Below are 14,319 nucleotides of genomic sequence, written 5' to 3'. Positions count from 1 at the left end.
TGTTCTGATGCTTTATTGCAGGTGTCATCCATTGTGTGTGGCTGAACAGTCTTATAGTCTAATGCACTAAGCAATGAATAAATTGTGATTTTGCCACTAACCTCCCTTCCTTCTTTGTCTCCAGCCTGATATATGATGCATGCCTTACTCCTTTCTAGATGTCCATAAAGAGTCCAACTGTGCTTCAGGGCTCTGCTCCATAGGCAATAGCGTTAGGAAAGCCTGCACAGAGATGTGAGGTGACATGCGTTTCACCTCGTTCAGCCACCCGTTTAACATATGGTGACTTAAACTAATTAATGTACAGAGTGTGCACCCTGAATCTACACCAGAATATAAATGGCCCACAATATTACGTACAAACTATAGAAAATCAAACATAGACAGGTATATCTAGATTTTCTATATCTAACTCCACATATATGCACCTTGGTGCTAAAGGTTACAGGGACGATATAGTTAGGTTCACACTTTACACACACAAAACCATAGGAATTCCACAGTTATACTTAGAGTTATCTCAAGTATCTTTAACTTGTGCCCTAAGATAACTATAACTCGTGACCCCTCCATGCACAGTTTTTCATCAATAATTTTACAGCAAATTTTGCACTGATACTATCAATAATGTCATAAAGGATGTCATGAGTGATGTAATATAAAAATCTGGGGAATTAGCAGGCATGGTGGGGGTGAGAGTTATAGTTACTTCAGGGAACTAGTTATAGTAACTTTTGATAACTACAACTGCTGAATTTGTATGGTTTTGTGCATGTGAAATGTGAACCTAACTACAATGTCCATGTAATTTTTGTTTTTTTAGTAAATTTTTAGAATTGTTTTCATTTATTTTTCCTAACTATAACGTCCCTGGCTGCAACCTTTGTTTTTTCAGTGAAACCCTTTGGTTTTATCATACGTCAATCCAACCTCCCCACACGTGGCCATAGGCCATGCTCAGCAGGGGGTTGGACGCAGGTCCTGTGGCTATACCCCCTCATGCAGCCAACCCCACGCTGCACACGCCCTTCTACCATGCTGGGTGGGGATTGGCCAGAGGGCCTGTGGCCAACCCCCCAAAGGCAGTCAACACGGGTGGGGGTCATGCAAAAAATACTGCTCCCGGTGTGCAGGAGCAATTTTTTAGGTCTTGGTTAGGCAGCACGCATGCGCTGTCTCTCCGAGACATCAAGTAATCTAGATGTTGAGTGAAACTCTGCCTATTGCAGGGTAATATCTGCTGCTGCTCGCCATTTGTCTAAGGTAGGCATACCTCTTGTTAACTGGGTTTTTACTGGCTGTTGATCCTGCACTGGCTTCTGGCCTAACTACTATTTTCCTCCACTTTTGTGTTTGATGTGTGTTTCATGGGAACTTAATTTTACGTTTTTTGCAGCCCAGCATGCTGAGTTGCAGTTAATGGTCTCGCTTTCTGGCAATACGGCTGGGTGCTCCCCCCCCCACTTGAGGTTTGTAGGTGTCCATATTGCCGCCTCCTGCCGGGTGGGGCACCGGCCTCAGCAGACTGTAAACTGCATCACCACCAAGTCATGCAGAGAGCGGCCTTTGGACGTTTAAAACTGTCAGTCTTACTAGCGGCATTCTCTTTATATATGTAAGTGGTGGGGGTGATGCATTGCCCTTACAGCAAGCCTGTGTAACCGGCCGATCCTCACGAACTCTGCAGAAAGCCTATTCTAACTCATTCAATGTGACACGCAATGCCCTGGTTTTTTTGTTATTAGCCTGTCAAAACCGAGCTTGAAAGTGTCCAACGGCCCGTCACTACTTGCATTAACCTCGTGTGCGGTTATTTACATGTCAGATGGTAGAGGGAGAGAGATTTAATAAAAATGGAAACACGGCGACAGTCATATTTTGTCGGGTGTTGCTGCTTTATTCTCTACTCTGCCCCCAAACGTTTTGTAAATTAGCTGCAGACGTTCAACGCAGTTCGTTCTGCTGGGTGCAAAAAATCAAGCCTGCAAAGCTTTTTTCCTTTTATAATGACAGGTTTAATATGTGCCGAAAAGGAACACAAAGTGCATAAAATATGATTAGTATTTAATTAGCAGTAACGTTTAACTGCAGAGAAGAACACAAGCTAACAAGAAAAATTCATGAAATAATAAGTAAGAGTAAGTATTGTATATATAATAAAGAACTAATGGTTATAATGGCGAGCAAATCTTTTTTATTCAAATATTGAAACATCAGCAATCGATATCTCTACTGCCCAGGCACTTCAAGTGATAAATTGGTGTGTTGCATTATGTCCGCTTCGCAATAGTAATCGGAGTCTACAGTACCACAGTCCACTCTCTACGTTTACCAGAAGCACCAATTTCATTTCTTTTCCAACCCGTACTGGAAGCTCTGTTTGCATCTGTTATATTAAGGAAACAGAAAACGTTTATTCGGTTCACCAGTTCACACGGGGCAAGGTGTGCAGCGGTAGTGGTTGAGATGGGGTTGACACCGGGGAAACATACACGAAAGTAGTTATTCTTAGTAGTCCAGTGGGTTTAAAGATGTAATTTGCCATGAACAGTTTTGTGAGTGGCTACTTTGTTTTTGCAAATTATTATACGTAGAAAATCAGTCTCATCATGGCACAATGGTTTCATGTAGTTCTGCGGTGACCAGCTGTTCTAAACTAAAGCATCAGCAACGCTAATCAGTTTGGCTTCAGATGTAAATGAAAAGGCAATCCTAGTCTGGCAGTTCTTTCTAAATCACGTGATAGTCGCAGCCCAGAACACAATCTGCATTCATTCCTAGCGAGCCCTTAGGTCTTTGCTAAAGAACTGGTCTTTGAGAGGTGCAGAGCATGTGAGGTGGTGTGTGACTGTTAGTCAGTGTGGGAGTTGGTAACACATGACTGCTAGTATGTTATGAGCGTAAGAATCTCACTGTGAGACAGCTACTCTGAAAGGTGGCTGAGAGTGCTTTTGTTTAGGGTGTTTTGCTTTTGCACCGTAAAAGCTTCAACAGTTCATCTCATATTTTCATTAAAGCAATGACTGAAGAGAGAGTGAGTACTAATTTAATAATGGATTGTTTTAACTCCTGAACTTGCGATGAAAAAAATCATTCCTAAGAGTTCTTTCCTCTGCTATTTAGCCTAGAAATTACTTTTCCTGACGCTTTTCAAAGACTGGGGGGCATTCATGACCCAGGCTATACATTTATTTACTTTCAAGAACAAAATGACAAGTGACCCACCAGCCCCCATTTTTTATCACTGATCCCTACGTCATCTATACAGCCGATTGTATTTATTGGTGTAGCCAAGCAGCAGCTTCCACAGAAACCAGCCTCAGGCGGTGTGCATGGACCTTCCTGTTATGACAGAAATCACCATTCAATGATGTTATTAAGCCTTTAGTGACAATTAATGCAGAAACTTTGTTAGGCAAAAACTGCCTGCATCTCACACACTTACATATAATGCATCACTCCCTCTATTTCTCTCTTAAATGTACTCACTCTATTTATAACCTGCTTATCTCGCCTCAATCGAACTCACACTCATAAAACCATCATTATTAAACTATCTATACCACATCCATCTCTCTCCACCTTTCGCTAACACTGTTTTTCTGAATTTACCTATCTTATTCTCTCTCTCACTTTTAACTATTTCCTATATTTCAAATCTTATCACTCTCTATATCGCTCCTTTTGACTCTCTCAATTGCTCTCTAGGCAGCTGAGCTATAGTTATTTTTATTTTTTAGATTTTTTTTGTCAAAAAATATCCCAGCAGTAACATAAGTAATAAAATAAAATACATGAAGTAAGGAAAGGGTGCAGTACCAAAGGCTGTTCCTAAGTGTCCCTGTGGAGTTGTAAAGGGACCTCTAATAGCTACATAAGGTACTGCATCCTTAATGCAATTATAAAACAAAGATTGCAGCCGAGCATACGTTTCCATTTGTTTTTCTTTTATTACTTATGCTACTGTTGGGATATTATTATTTAAAGAAAAAAAAATCTAACAAGCAACAACATTTGGAATGGCCATAGCTCAAACTCGCACAAATCCGAGACCTATTGCATTAGAAATGCTTGTTTCATTTGTTTCCCTTTACCGCTGTAACAGATGAAAAGTCTGCTCCCAGCAGGCTGGAGCATTTTTCCCGCTGCCTGCCACTGGGTATAGACTTATTGTTTGCTGTCACTTGGTGTGAGCTTTAACTTGCTCCTACCAAGTGAGAGCAAACAGAGGTTTTCCTGCCTGCACAATGTGGGAAACCACTATGTCCCGGGCGTGGGCACCCCAGGACATAGCAGGAGCCCGGCCCTGGGGGTTCCCAGGGCCATTAATGGCTCCAGTAGAGGGGCCGTGTGACCTGCTTCCCTTTTGATGACATGGCTGGGCCTTGGGGTTTATCGGCCCGGAGGGGGGCAGTGCGAACCCCCCTCCTTCTTCTATTCAGCTGAGCCTTGGGAGATGGTATCCCCGGGGCCAAAATCAACCTGGGGAAGAGACACACATGCCCCCCGCCTCCATTTTAATTTTGTAATCCATCTACGGGACCTGGCCCACCTAGGGGGCATCTGCTAAAGAAGTACATGAGCCCACGCTTGTGTTTTAAAAAAAATTTAATATGAATTTGTGGATCCTACATGAATTTGCGGTAAAAAAGATTGAATTTCTTTTTTGGGGTCTCTGTAGGACCCCATCACTAGGCCTAGACAGTCAGGGTACTCCTACCCTGCCCCCTTTTTTTTGCCTTGTTTCCCTGGACTCGGCTGAGTCTGTGTCCCAAGATGGCTGCCAACACTTCCTGGTTGAAGTGTTGGCAGTCAATCAGATCTCAGCATGAGATCTGTCAGATCTGCTGAGGATTCGCTTTCCAAGATATACAAAAAACACTTCTTTAATATCTCCAAAACTACTGAACAGATTTACACCAAATTACACAAAGGGCTCTTTCTGGACAAAGAGTTAGCTTTCTGCCAAATTTGGTGTTCAGTGGTTCGGCTGTAGCCAAGCTCAAAATCCCATTGAGAAATTGCATGGGAAAAAAATTGTTTTGGGACAACCACCTCCATCGGGCCATAATAAAGTGTTTTTTGGGGCCTCAGGGACACCCTCGGACCCTGGGGACCACCAACTCTAAAGGGCCAAGGTTTTTTTTTAAATTGGGAGGATGGCTGTACAGCCCCCCTCCTGGGCCGTTCTCTGCCCTGGGTACCACCACCTCCCCGGGGCTGGTCTTCCAAATAAGAAAGGAGGTGGGCCCTGGGGCCCCCCTCCTGAAGACATAGATAGCCCTGGGAACTGCCACCCCACCGTGTTTACTCCTGCTATGTCCCGGGTGCCTAGCTGTTTACTTGGTGGGAGCTTTACTGCTTTAGCCAAGTCACATGCTCCACTTCCAGCAAGCGAGACCATAATGCTCTCGTTTGCTGGAAGTGGAGCTCGCATTGCTTTCACACAAAGAGAGCTGCCTTTCCAACATCTCACTGTCTGTGAAAGCAATGCCAGCTCCCGCATGAACCGGGGATCCAGCAAGGACCATGGAGGCCTGTCTTTGCATGTGTGTGATTCTGGATTTGTGTGGTGTATCATTAGCTTGCACTCAACTGGTACAGTGTGCCAAATGCCCTGCATTCTGCTGCTCACAGCTGTGTGCCTGACGGTAGAGATGCTAATAGGAATGTTGACACCTGCATTTATTTTGAATGCGAGTGCGTGAATGAAAACCATTCTGGGGATGGTAGGGATATTTTTCATATTTTCATATTATGAGTTTTACATTCATATCGACCTTAACATGTAACACACAAATGTGCTGACTGTGTATATTCACATTTAGATTGACTATAGCTTTACCTGTTTTTTAAAACGGCTAGCGTTTGGTTATCATCTTGCTTCACATAATGTGTCTTTCTTTATTCCAGGAGAAGCTGAGTCTGTGTTTACAACGCGAATGTGGCTTTGTTCATGTTTTCATGTGAAATGTTTTCTTACACTACAACTACAGAATGCCCTAATTAATTGATAGTGTGCACCTGTAGGTTACAGCTTGGCGCGATGTATCACGTTATGTTGCAGATAACTGTAAGACTGTAGTAAACCTCATTATGTAGTAGTTTGAGAAAATAATGAGCTTAGTTATCTACATGTGCCTTAACTCTGATTGGTCTGTTGTATGGGGACCATGTGTAAGTGTATCAATGTTTGAATTTTGCAATTTAAACTAATGTTGAGCAGGCAAGAGTTCAGATGTTTTCAAATAATTTTGAAAAACCTTTCAGATGCCTTTTAGAAGCTCTTACAAGCAGCATCTTTCCTCGATTTAGCAGAGCAGGAAGCTCTCTTTATGAGAGACCTGATGTTACTTAATTTGCCTTTTTGACACAGCTTTAACCTAGTACATCTGTGCTTTTATGACTTTTGAAATGCTTTGACATATAATGGATTGGCAAATGCATTCATGTATTGATTATTGATTACTAGCAAAGCTGATGATTTGAACTTGTAACTTTGCTAATCCTTCAATACATGTTTATGGTTTGAAACTTATCTTCTCCCTATCATCTTTCTAAAGCCTAATGTGCTTCACGTTATTAAACTGTATTGATTTTTGATGTTTAACTCCAGTTGGAAATGAAGATTCATCAGAGAGCGCTTTGTGGGCCATAAACTTGCCCCAGAATTTGGAAGAAGCTAATTTCAACACATTGGGCCTGTCCTGGGAAAATACCTTTGGTGTTTATTTCTTCCATTAAGCCTCTTCGAAAGTTCTTACATATTGTCAGATATGGGAACGGAGGTAAGAGGAGACTGCAATTTGACCAAAACAATGTGGTGAAGTTGGGGACCTAAGATTGTAATGCGAATTCCTTGCTCAAAAGGTTACTACTTTAGCACCATTTTACATTTTGGTGACTAGGCTATGAGAGTAGTCACTGTCTACCCACCTTCTCCAAAAACATATCCAGTTCAGGTTTTTTTTTACTACAAGGCCATTGACAGCTTTTAAATTGAGTCTAAATTCTCTCTGTCCCAAAAGGGTGACAGATGAATACGTTCCAAAGGTGGCTGTCCAAAAGCACATAATTTAGCTGAATGGGGAGACCTGAATTTCAGTTCATGTTACCTGGTTATGCTTGATGTAACTTGCCTGTTTTGATTTACTTTTCTCCCTCTCACCATTTTCTGTGCCCTGTTTGCCTTCTGTTGTCTTATGCTTGATGTAACTTGCCTGTTTTGATTTACTTTTCTCCCTCCCGCCACTTTCGGTGCCCTGTTTGCCTTCTGTACCCCCCCCACCGTCCTCCACCTGTTTGTCCTGCCGCTGCGTCCCTGTGGCCCCGCCCCCCCTCGCTCATTCGCCGCCCCGCTCCCGCCTCCCAGCTGCTCCTCTATCCCACCTCTCCTTATATGGAGGCCGCGCAGCGGGCGCGCGCAGTGGACGTGCCGCTGGCGCGCCGAAGGCAGGCCTAAGGCAAGCCCTTCTACGCCCGTCCACGCCTGGACCGCACCCAGTGCCAGAACCCTTGGCCCCCACGAACGCCACAGCACCCAATGCCGCTACGATGCCAGCACCCTCCACATACTCAACATTGAACAATCACACTACTGCTTCCTGGCCGCCCCGAAGCGCACCCAAGGACCCTTCTCCTGCCGGAACAGCAGCTTCACCAGCATCCAGACTGCCAGCCCACCTACCAAAGAACCCAACTACCTCAGATGCATCCTCCTCAACATCCGCAAACACGCAGTTGAACACTGGGACCTACTCGACTCCAACACCCCAGACGTCGCCTTTCTGACGGAGACCTGGCTGAACCCCTCCTCGGCACCCGACATCGCCATAGCAATCCCGGAAGGCTACAAGATAACCCGCAAGGACCGCACTAACGGAGTAGGTGGAGGAATCGCCATCGTCCACAGGAACACCCTCAAAGTCTCGATAAACACCGACGACACCCTCAGCACCGCCGAACACCTGCACTTCCAGATCCACACCGACCCCAACACCATCCTCAGAGGAACCCTTGTCTACAGACCCCTTGGACCCCGACCGCAGTTCAGTGACTCCATCGCCAACTTCATCAGCACAAATGCCCTCGCCTCCTCGGACTACATCCTCCTCAGGGACCTGAACTTCCACCTCGAGAACAACAACGACTCCAACTCTTCTACCCTGATCGCCAACCTCGTCAACCTCGGACTCAGACAACTCGTCACAACACCCACCCACTCCACCGTCCACACGCTTGACCCCATCTTCTCCGCAAGCCCCCACGTCTCCTTCAACCACACCTCCAAACTCCACTGGACCGACCACCGTTACATACACTTCACCTTCTGGAAACCCACCACGCACCACCGCACCCAACAGCTGCCTCGCCGCTGCTGGAGCAAAGTCACCGAAGACCAGCTATCCACCACCCTTGCCCGGAGCCCACCCGCAGACCCGACCGACCCCGCCGCCGCAACCTCAGACAGTGGATCGACGACTGCGCCAACACCCTCGCCCCGTTCAAGAAACCCTCCAACAACCACACCAGCAAGAAAGCCAGCTGGTTCACTGAAGTCCTCCAAGCCTCCAAGCAAACCTGCCGAAAGCTACAGAAGAACTGGCTCTGTGAACGAACTCCGGAAAGCTACGCAGCCCACAAGAACGCCACCCGCAGACACCATCACCTCATCAGATCCGCCAAAAGAGCCTCCTTCAAAGACCGCCTAGACAACAACGCACACAACAGCAAAGAGCTCTTCAATATCGTGAAGGAACTCTCCAAACCCAGCTCCAACACCAATGACATCCCACCCTCGCAAGAGCTGTGCGACTCGCTGGCCACCTTCTTCCACCGCAAGATCGCAGACATCCATGACAGCTTCAACTCCACGACCACCACGGCATCCACTGAGACCTCCGCCCCCACGACCACCATCCGCACCAACCGCCTGCTCTCCTGGACCAACATCAACGACGACGACACCATCAAGATCATGAACACCGTCCACTCCGGATCCTCGTCAGACCCTTGCCCACACCACATCTTCAACAAAGCCAGCACCACCATCGCACCCCATCTCCGAAAAGCCATCAACATCTCCTTCAAGACAGCAACCTTCCCGGAGAGCTGGAAGCACGCAGAGATCAACGCCTTACTCAAGAAACCCAAGGCGGACCCCAAGGACCTCAAGAACTTCCGACCCATCTCCCTGCTTCCATTCCCGGCGAATGTCATCGAGAAAGCCGTCAACAAACAAATGACCAGCTACCTCGAGGAGAACGGCATCCTGGACCCGTCCCAGTCCGGGTTCCGCAGCAACCACAGCACCGAAACTGCCCTCATCGCCACCACCGATGACATCAGGACCCTGCTAGACAATGGAGAAACCACAGCCCTCATCCTCCTGGACCTGCCAGCTACCTTTGACACGGTCTGCCACCGCACACTACGAACACGCCTCCACGGCGCCGGGATCCAAGAGAAGACCCTGGACTGGACCACCTCCCCCCTTCTGCTCCGAAGCCACCGAGATCATCTGCTGCGTACCCCAGGGCTCATCCCTCAGCCCAACGCTGTTCAACATCTACATGGCACTGCTCACCCACGTCGCCCGACTGCACGACCTCAACATCATCTCATATGCCGATGACACCCAGCTGATCCTCTCCCACACCAAGGACCCCCACATCGCCAAAACCAACCTCCACGAAGGAATGAAGGCCATCGCCGAATGGATGAGGAACAGCCGACTGAAGCTGAACTCGGACAAGACGGAGGTCCTCATCCTCGGATCCACCCCCTCGGCCTGGGATGACTCCTGGTGGCCGACCACACTAGGAACAGCTCCAACACCCACCGACCACGCACGTAACCTAGGGGTCATCCTTGACTCCACCCTCTCCATGACGAAACAAGTAAATGCCGACTCTTCCTCCTGCTTCAACACCCTTCGCATGCTCCGCAGGATCTACAAGTGGATCCCCACCGAAACGAGAAGAACGGTCACCCAGGCCCTCGCCATCAGCAGACTGGACTACGGAAACACCCTCTACGCAGGAGCCTCGGCCAAACTCCTGAGATGGCTTCAACGCATCCAGAATGCCTCTGCACGCCTGATCCTCGACATCCCTCGCCGCAGCCGCATCACACCCCACCTGAGAGACCTGCACTGGCTCCCCGTCAACAAGAGGATAACCTTCAAGCTCCTCACGCACGCACACAAGGCTCTCCACAACACCAGATCAGTGTACCTCAACAATCGACTCAGCTTCTACACCCCCACCCGCCAGCACCGCTCCGCCGACCACGCCCTCGCCACTGTCCCCTGCATCCGAAGAGTGACCGCCGGCGGTAGATCATTCTCCCACCTCGCTACCAAGACATGGAACACCCTCCCCATCCGCCTACGGCAGACTCAAGACCTACTGACCTTCAGAAAATTCCTCAAGACCTGGCTCTTCGAACAGTAGCAGCATTCCCCACCCCATAGCGCCTTGAGACCCTCACAGGTAAGTAGTGGGCTTTACAAATGCTATGATTGATTGTTTGATTGGTTCCCCATTTCAAACTAGCTCATTTAATCATGTTAGACCTGACACCCTAGGCTTGGTATTCCCAAAACGTTTTTGCCTTCACCCTCCTGTTTGCTGCATTTGTTTTTGTTGGTGTTAGAACTTCATGTATTTTACCACTGCTATCCAGTGCTAAAGTGCTTGCGCTCTCTTCAAACGTGGTGAAATTAGTCTTCACCTAATTGGCACATTTAATTTACCTCTATATAACTAGTAAATGGTACTACCAGTATCTCAGGACTGTAAATTAAATTCTACTAGCTTGCAGCAGCACTCATTTTGCCACCCACTAAAGTAACACTTTAAAATATGTCTCAGGCCTGCCCTACAGCCTGCAGCGCAGTTTTAAACTGCCATTTCAACCTGGGAAAGTAAACCTTTTGCCAGACCTAAACCTTCCTTCTTAATGCTTATATGTCACCCCTAAGGTAGGCCGTAAAGGCTGATAGGGCAGGGTGCATTGTGATGAAAAAAGTAGGACATGTTTGTTTAAGTTTGTTGAAGTTTTAAATGACCTGCAGTAAAAAAATCCTAAAGTTGTTTTTCACTGTTGTAAGGCCTATCTCTCCCATTGACTAAAACCGGGTTATCTTATTACATTTAAGGTGCTAACTTTGGATTGGGAGCAGGTAGAGCTATGCCATTTACTCAAATGAATTGTAATTTAAAATCCGCTCTGCCACTGACCTCTGACGTAGTGAGCTCCGATCCCAAAGAGTTGTCTCCAGGTCATGGACCCTTGACTGGCACATCAGTGAGAGCGCTTCCCAAGTGAAAAGGTGACCATTTTGACATTTGAGCTTCTCTCAATCGCAGGTCAGACACGTGCGCACCAAGACTTCTTCCCACAACAACCGGCAACGTGAATTTCCAGAGAAACCTGTTCTTTGCAACAACAATGGCTGTCGGCTGCTACTGGTACACTTCGTGGTATCGCAACAACAGCCTATGATGACCCCAATTGCAAAGCTACAGCAATGACCAACTGTGATGTTCGGCTGGCTCTTTGCACCACAGGGACAACTGTCCGCGATGCTGGACCTCCTCTTCACGCTACAGCGAGAACCATCTGAGATGCTCAGCCTTCTCTTCGGGGCACCTCCTCCACTCTTCACGTTCGACTTAGAAGGAAAGGTTTCAGAAGAACTAACCTTGTCCCTGTTTCTGACCCATGCTCCATTGCGGTCAGCCTGACTTGTGACTTTCCCTCAGTCTAATGTGGCTGATTGACCGAAAGTGGTACTGTGTGCTTTTAGGTGCTATTTTCATTTAAAACTTTAAAAGTTAATATCTTCAGTTCTACCAAGTGGATTTTTGTTATTCTGGTTTCATTTTATTAAGTATAATTTACTCTACTTTTCCGAATTATTTTGGGATTTCTCTTGTGTTGTGTTTTTGCTTTATTGATGTTAATAAGCTGCATAGATACTTTACACATTGCCTCTAAGTTAAGCCTGGCTACTTTGTGCCATGCTATCAGATGCTTAAGCACAGATTAATTTAGTGACTTTTGTGTTTCAACATGACAAGGATTGTAGTTGTTGCCTGAGTGGGAATTCTACCTCCACAACCAATTACTCAATTTCTTACAGACAACTGGTGAGGCAGTGATTCTGATTGAAAGGCATAGAGACTACCTTACCCAGGAAATGTCAATGTATTGTGGGCCCTGCTCAGACATATTTCAGTGTTTATTTACAGCATATTGAGGTAAAGTGGTGAAGCCAGAATTGGGTGATAAGTCTAATAGTGGTGCCAACCAAACCCTTTGAATTACCTACCTTGTTAGAGGTCATGTCGAGGACTTTTTTATTAGTACTTTCTACCAGTGTTGGGTCAATTTCTAAGAGCCCTCTTCCAATATTCCCATAGAATACGGAAAAAAACTGAAATGGATGGCGAGACCTTTTTTTAGGTATGAGAGCAGTATGTGGTTATTGGATAGTATTCGGGGTGGGCAGTGCTGTTTTACATTGTTGTATCAAGTGTTAACACTATTTCATTCCATTGGATGACTAAGTTATTCTTATTAAGTTCTCTCTCCAAAGGTGCCAATAGTGAGTCATCAAGGCGTACTCGAGGAAAGGATAAAGAGTCTGGGACTCAAATACAGTATGACACTGTAATCAGACTCAATAGGCTCATATCCGACCGAGCAATAGCTTTTAATAAGCCTGCCAGATTAAGAAGGGGTTATTGAAACATGCCTAAAAAATGCGCTTCGTGACTCATAATCCCCCAGTTCCCCAGCAAACAATTTCTGAAGTGTCTCTGCATATACAAAGTGTCCCAGCGCATACAAAGTTTCTGTGAAGTGATAATGGAAAGTTAGCAACTCTACATTTATATTCATGATACTATTAAACAGTGACTTGCCTTATGGGTAGACACATAGGAGCATATTTACTAATCTTTCACGCAGGGAAGCAAGCAAAGTTGCTGAGCTGTGTTCTGTGAAAGGGAGAGAGCAGAAATGCTCTATATTTACCAAGATATTAAACATTTCCACGTTCTCATTGTGCTGGTACACTTTGCCAGTTTCGGACGGTTTTGATACTGGACCGATTTTGCAGCTATACTGCTAAAGCGGCCCTGTAACAAAAATTGCCCCCAGGGGCTCAAATTCAGCCCCCACCCTGACGGCCCACCGGGGAAACGCCCGGTGCCCGATACAGCCAGTCCGGCCCTGTGTGTAATGCAGCACACATGGAAAAAGCAAGTAACGAGGAGAAATAAAGATATTTCTCCTCGTTTCTTCTCACTGGGTAAGTCATAGTATTTTGACACATTTCCAGGTTTACTAGCTTTAGTAAATCTGGGAATGAACCAAAATCAATGGGTGGATGCACAGGAACACCCATGCTCCACCCATGTCACACCTCCCTGCTTGATATGTAACATAAAGCAAAGCAAGCTGCTGCACTGTGTTACATTACTTTACAAAGCCAGCAAGTTGATGCAAATAACTCATTACGTTGCTTTGCAAATATTGCTGAAGCCTTTATGTTGTCCTAACTCAAAGGCTTTATAAATCTGGGCCATGGTCTCTTGAAATCTTCCACTAGCACAGCAAGTTTATTCTTCCCTATGTGATGCCAGAGGAGAAAATGAAAACCATTCTCCACTGGGCCTCATAATGTTCCTAAGCTTCCACTTGTGTGGTGAGTTCCGGGCCCGAGCAAAGAGGCATACACAACATGCCTCACCAACAGGGCTTCACTCATTGACTGCTGATGCCTTCATTGTTGTCATCCTCCCCCGCGAATTCGTTTAATGAGCTGAGTGCGTGAACATGGTGCAGTCTGTCAATAGCCATTTTGAGCTATCAATATCCCTCTGAGCACCGAAAATAAATCGTTCTGTATAAACAGAATCTCAATAAGTGACCCAGGCTTGGCTTGCAACAGCAACTTCCTGCAGTGCAGAAGGACCAGACAAAGCAGGGAGTGCTGGTGTGTTGTGCTGTGATAACGGTACATTCTGAGTGACTATTTACATAACAGGATGCTTGGCTGTGCCACTACCACAATGCTGACTTCTTTTGAAGCTATGGACACCGAGGAGAAGGGGCAGTAAAAGAGCAGAGAAAGAAAGAGAGAATAGAAAGAATTAGGAATGAGAAACAAAATGCAAGGGTGTGAGAGGTGGGCAAAAGAAGAAGAGGGGTGACATTATGGGAGGGTAGTACAGAAAAGAGCATAGCTGCTCCCATTCATAACAAGTGGTGAGGCAGAGGGGTGTGGAGGATAGGGGGCCAATTTTT

This window comes from Triturus cristatus, chromosome 1_1, assembly GCF_964204655.1.
Source record: "Triturus cristatus chromosome 1_1, aTriCri1.1, whole genome shotgun sequence".
Lineage (NCBI taxonomy): Eukaryota > Metazoa > Chordata > Amphibia > Caudata > Salamandridae > Triturus > Triturus cristatus.
Note: the sequence above shows the minus strand (reverse complement) of the source record.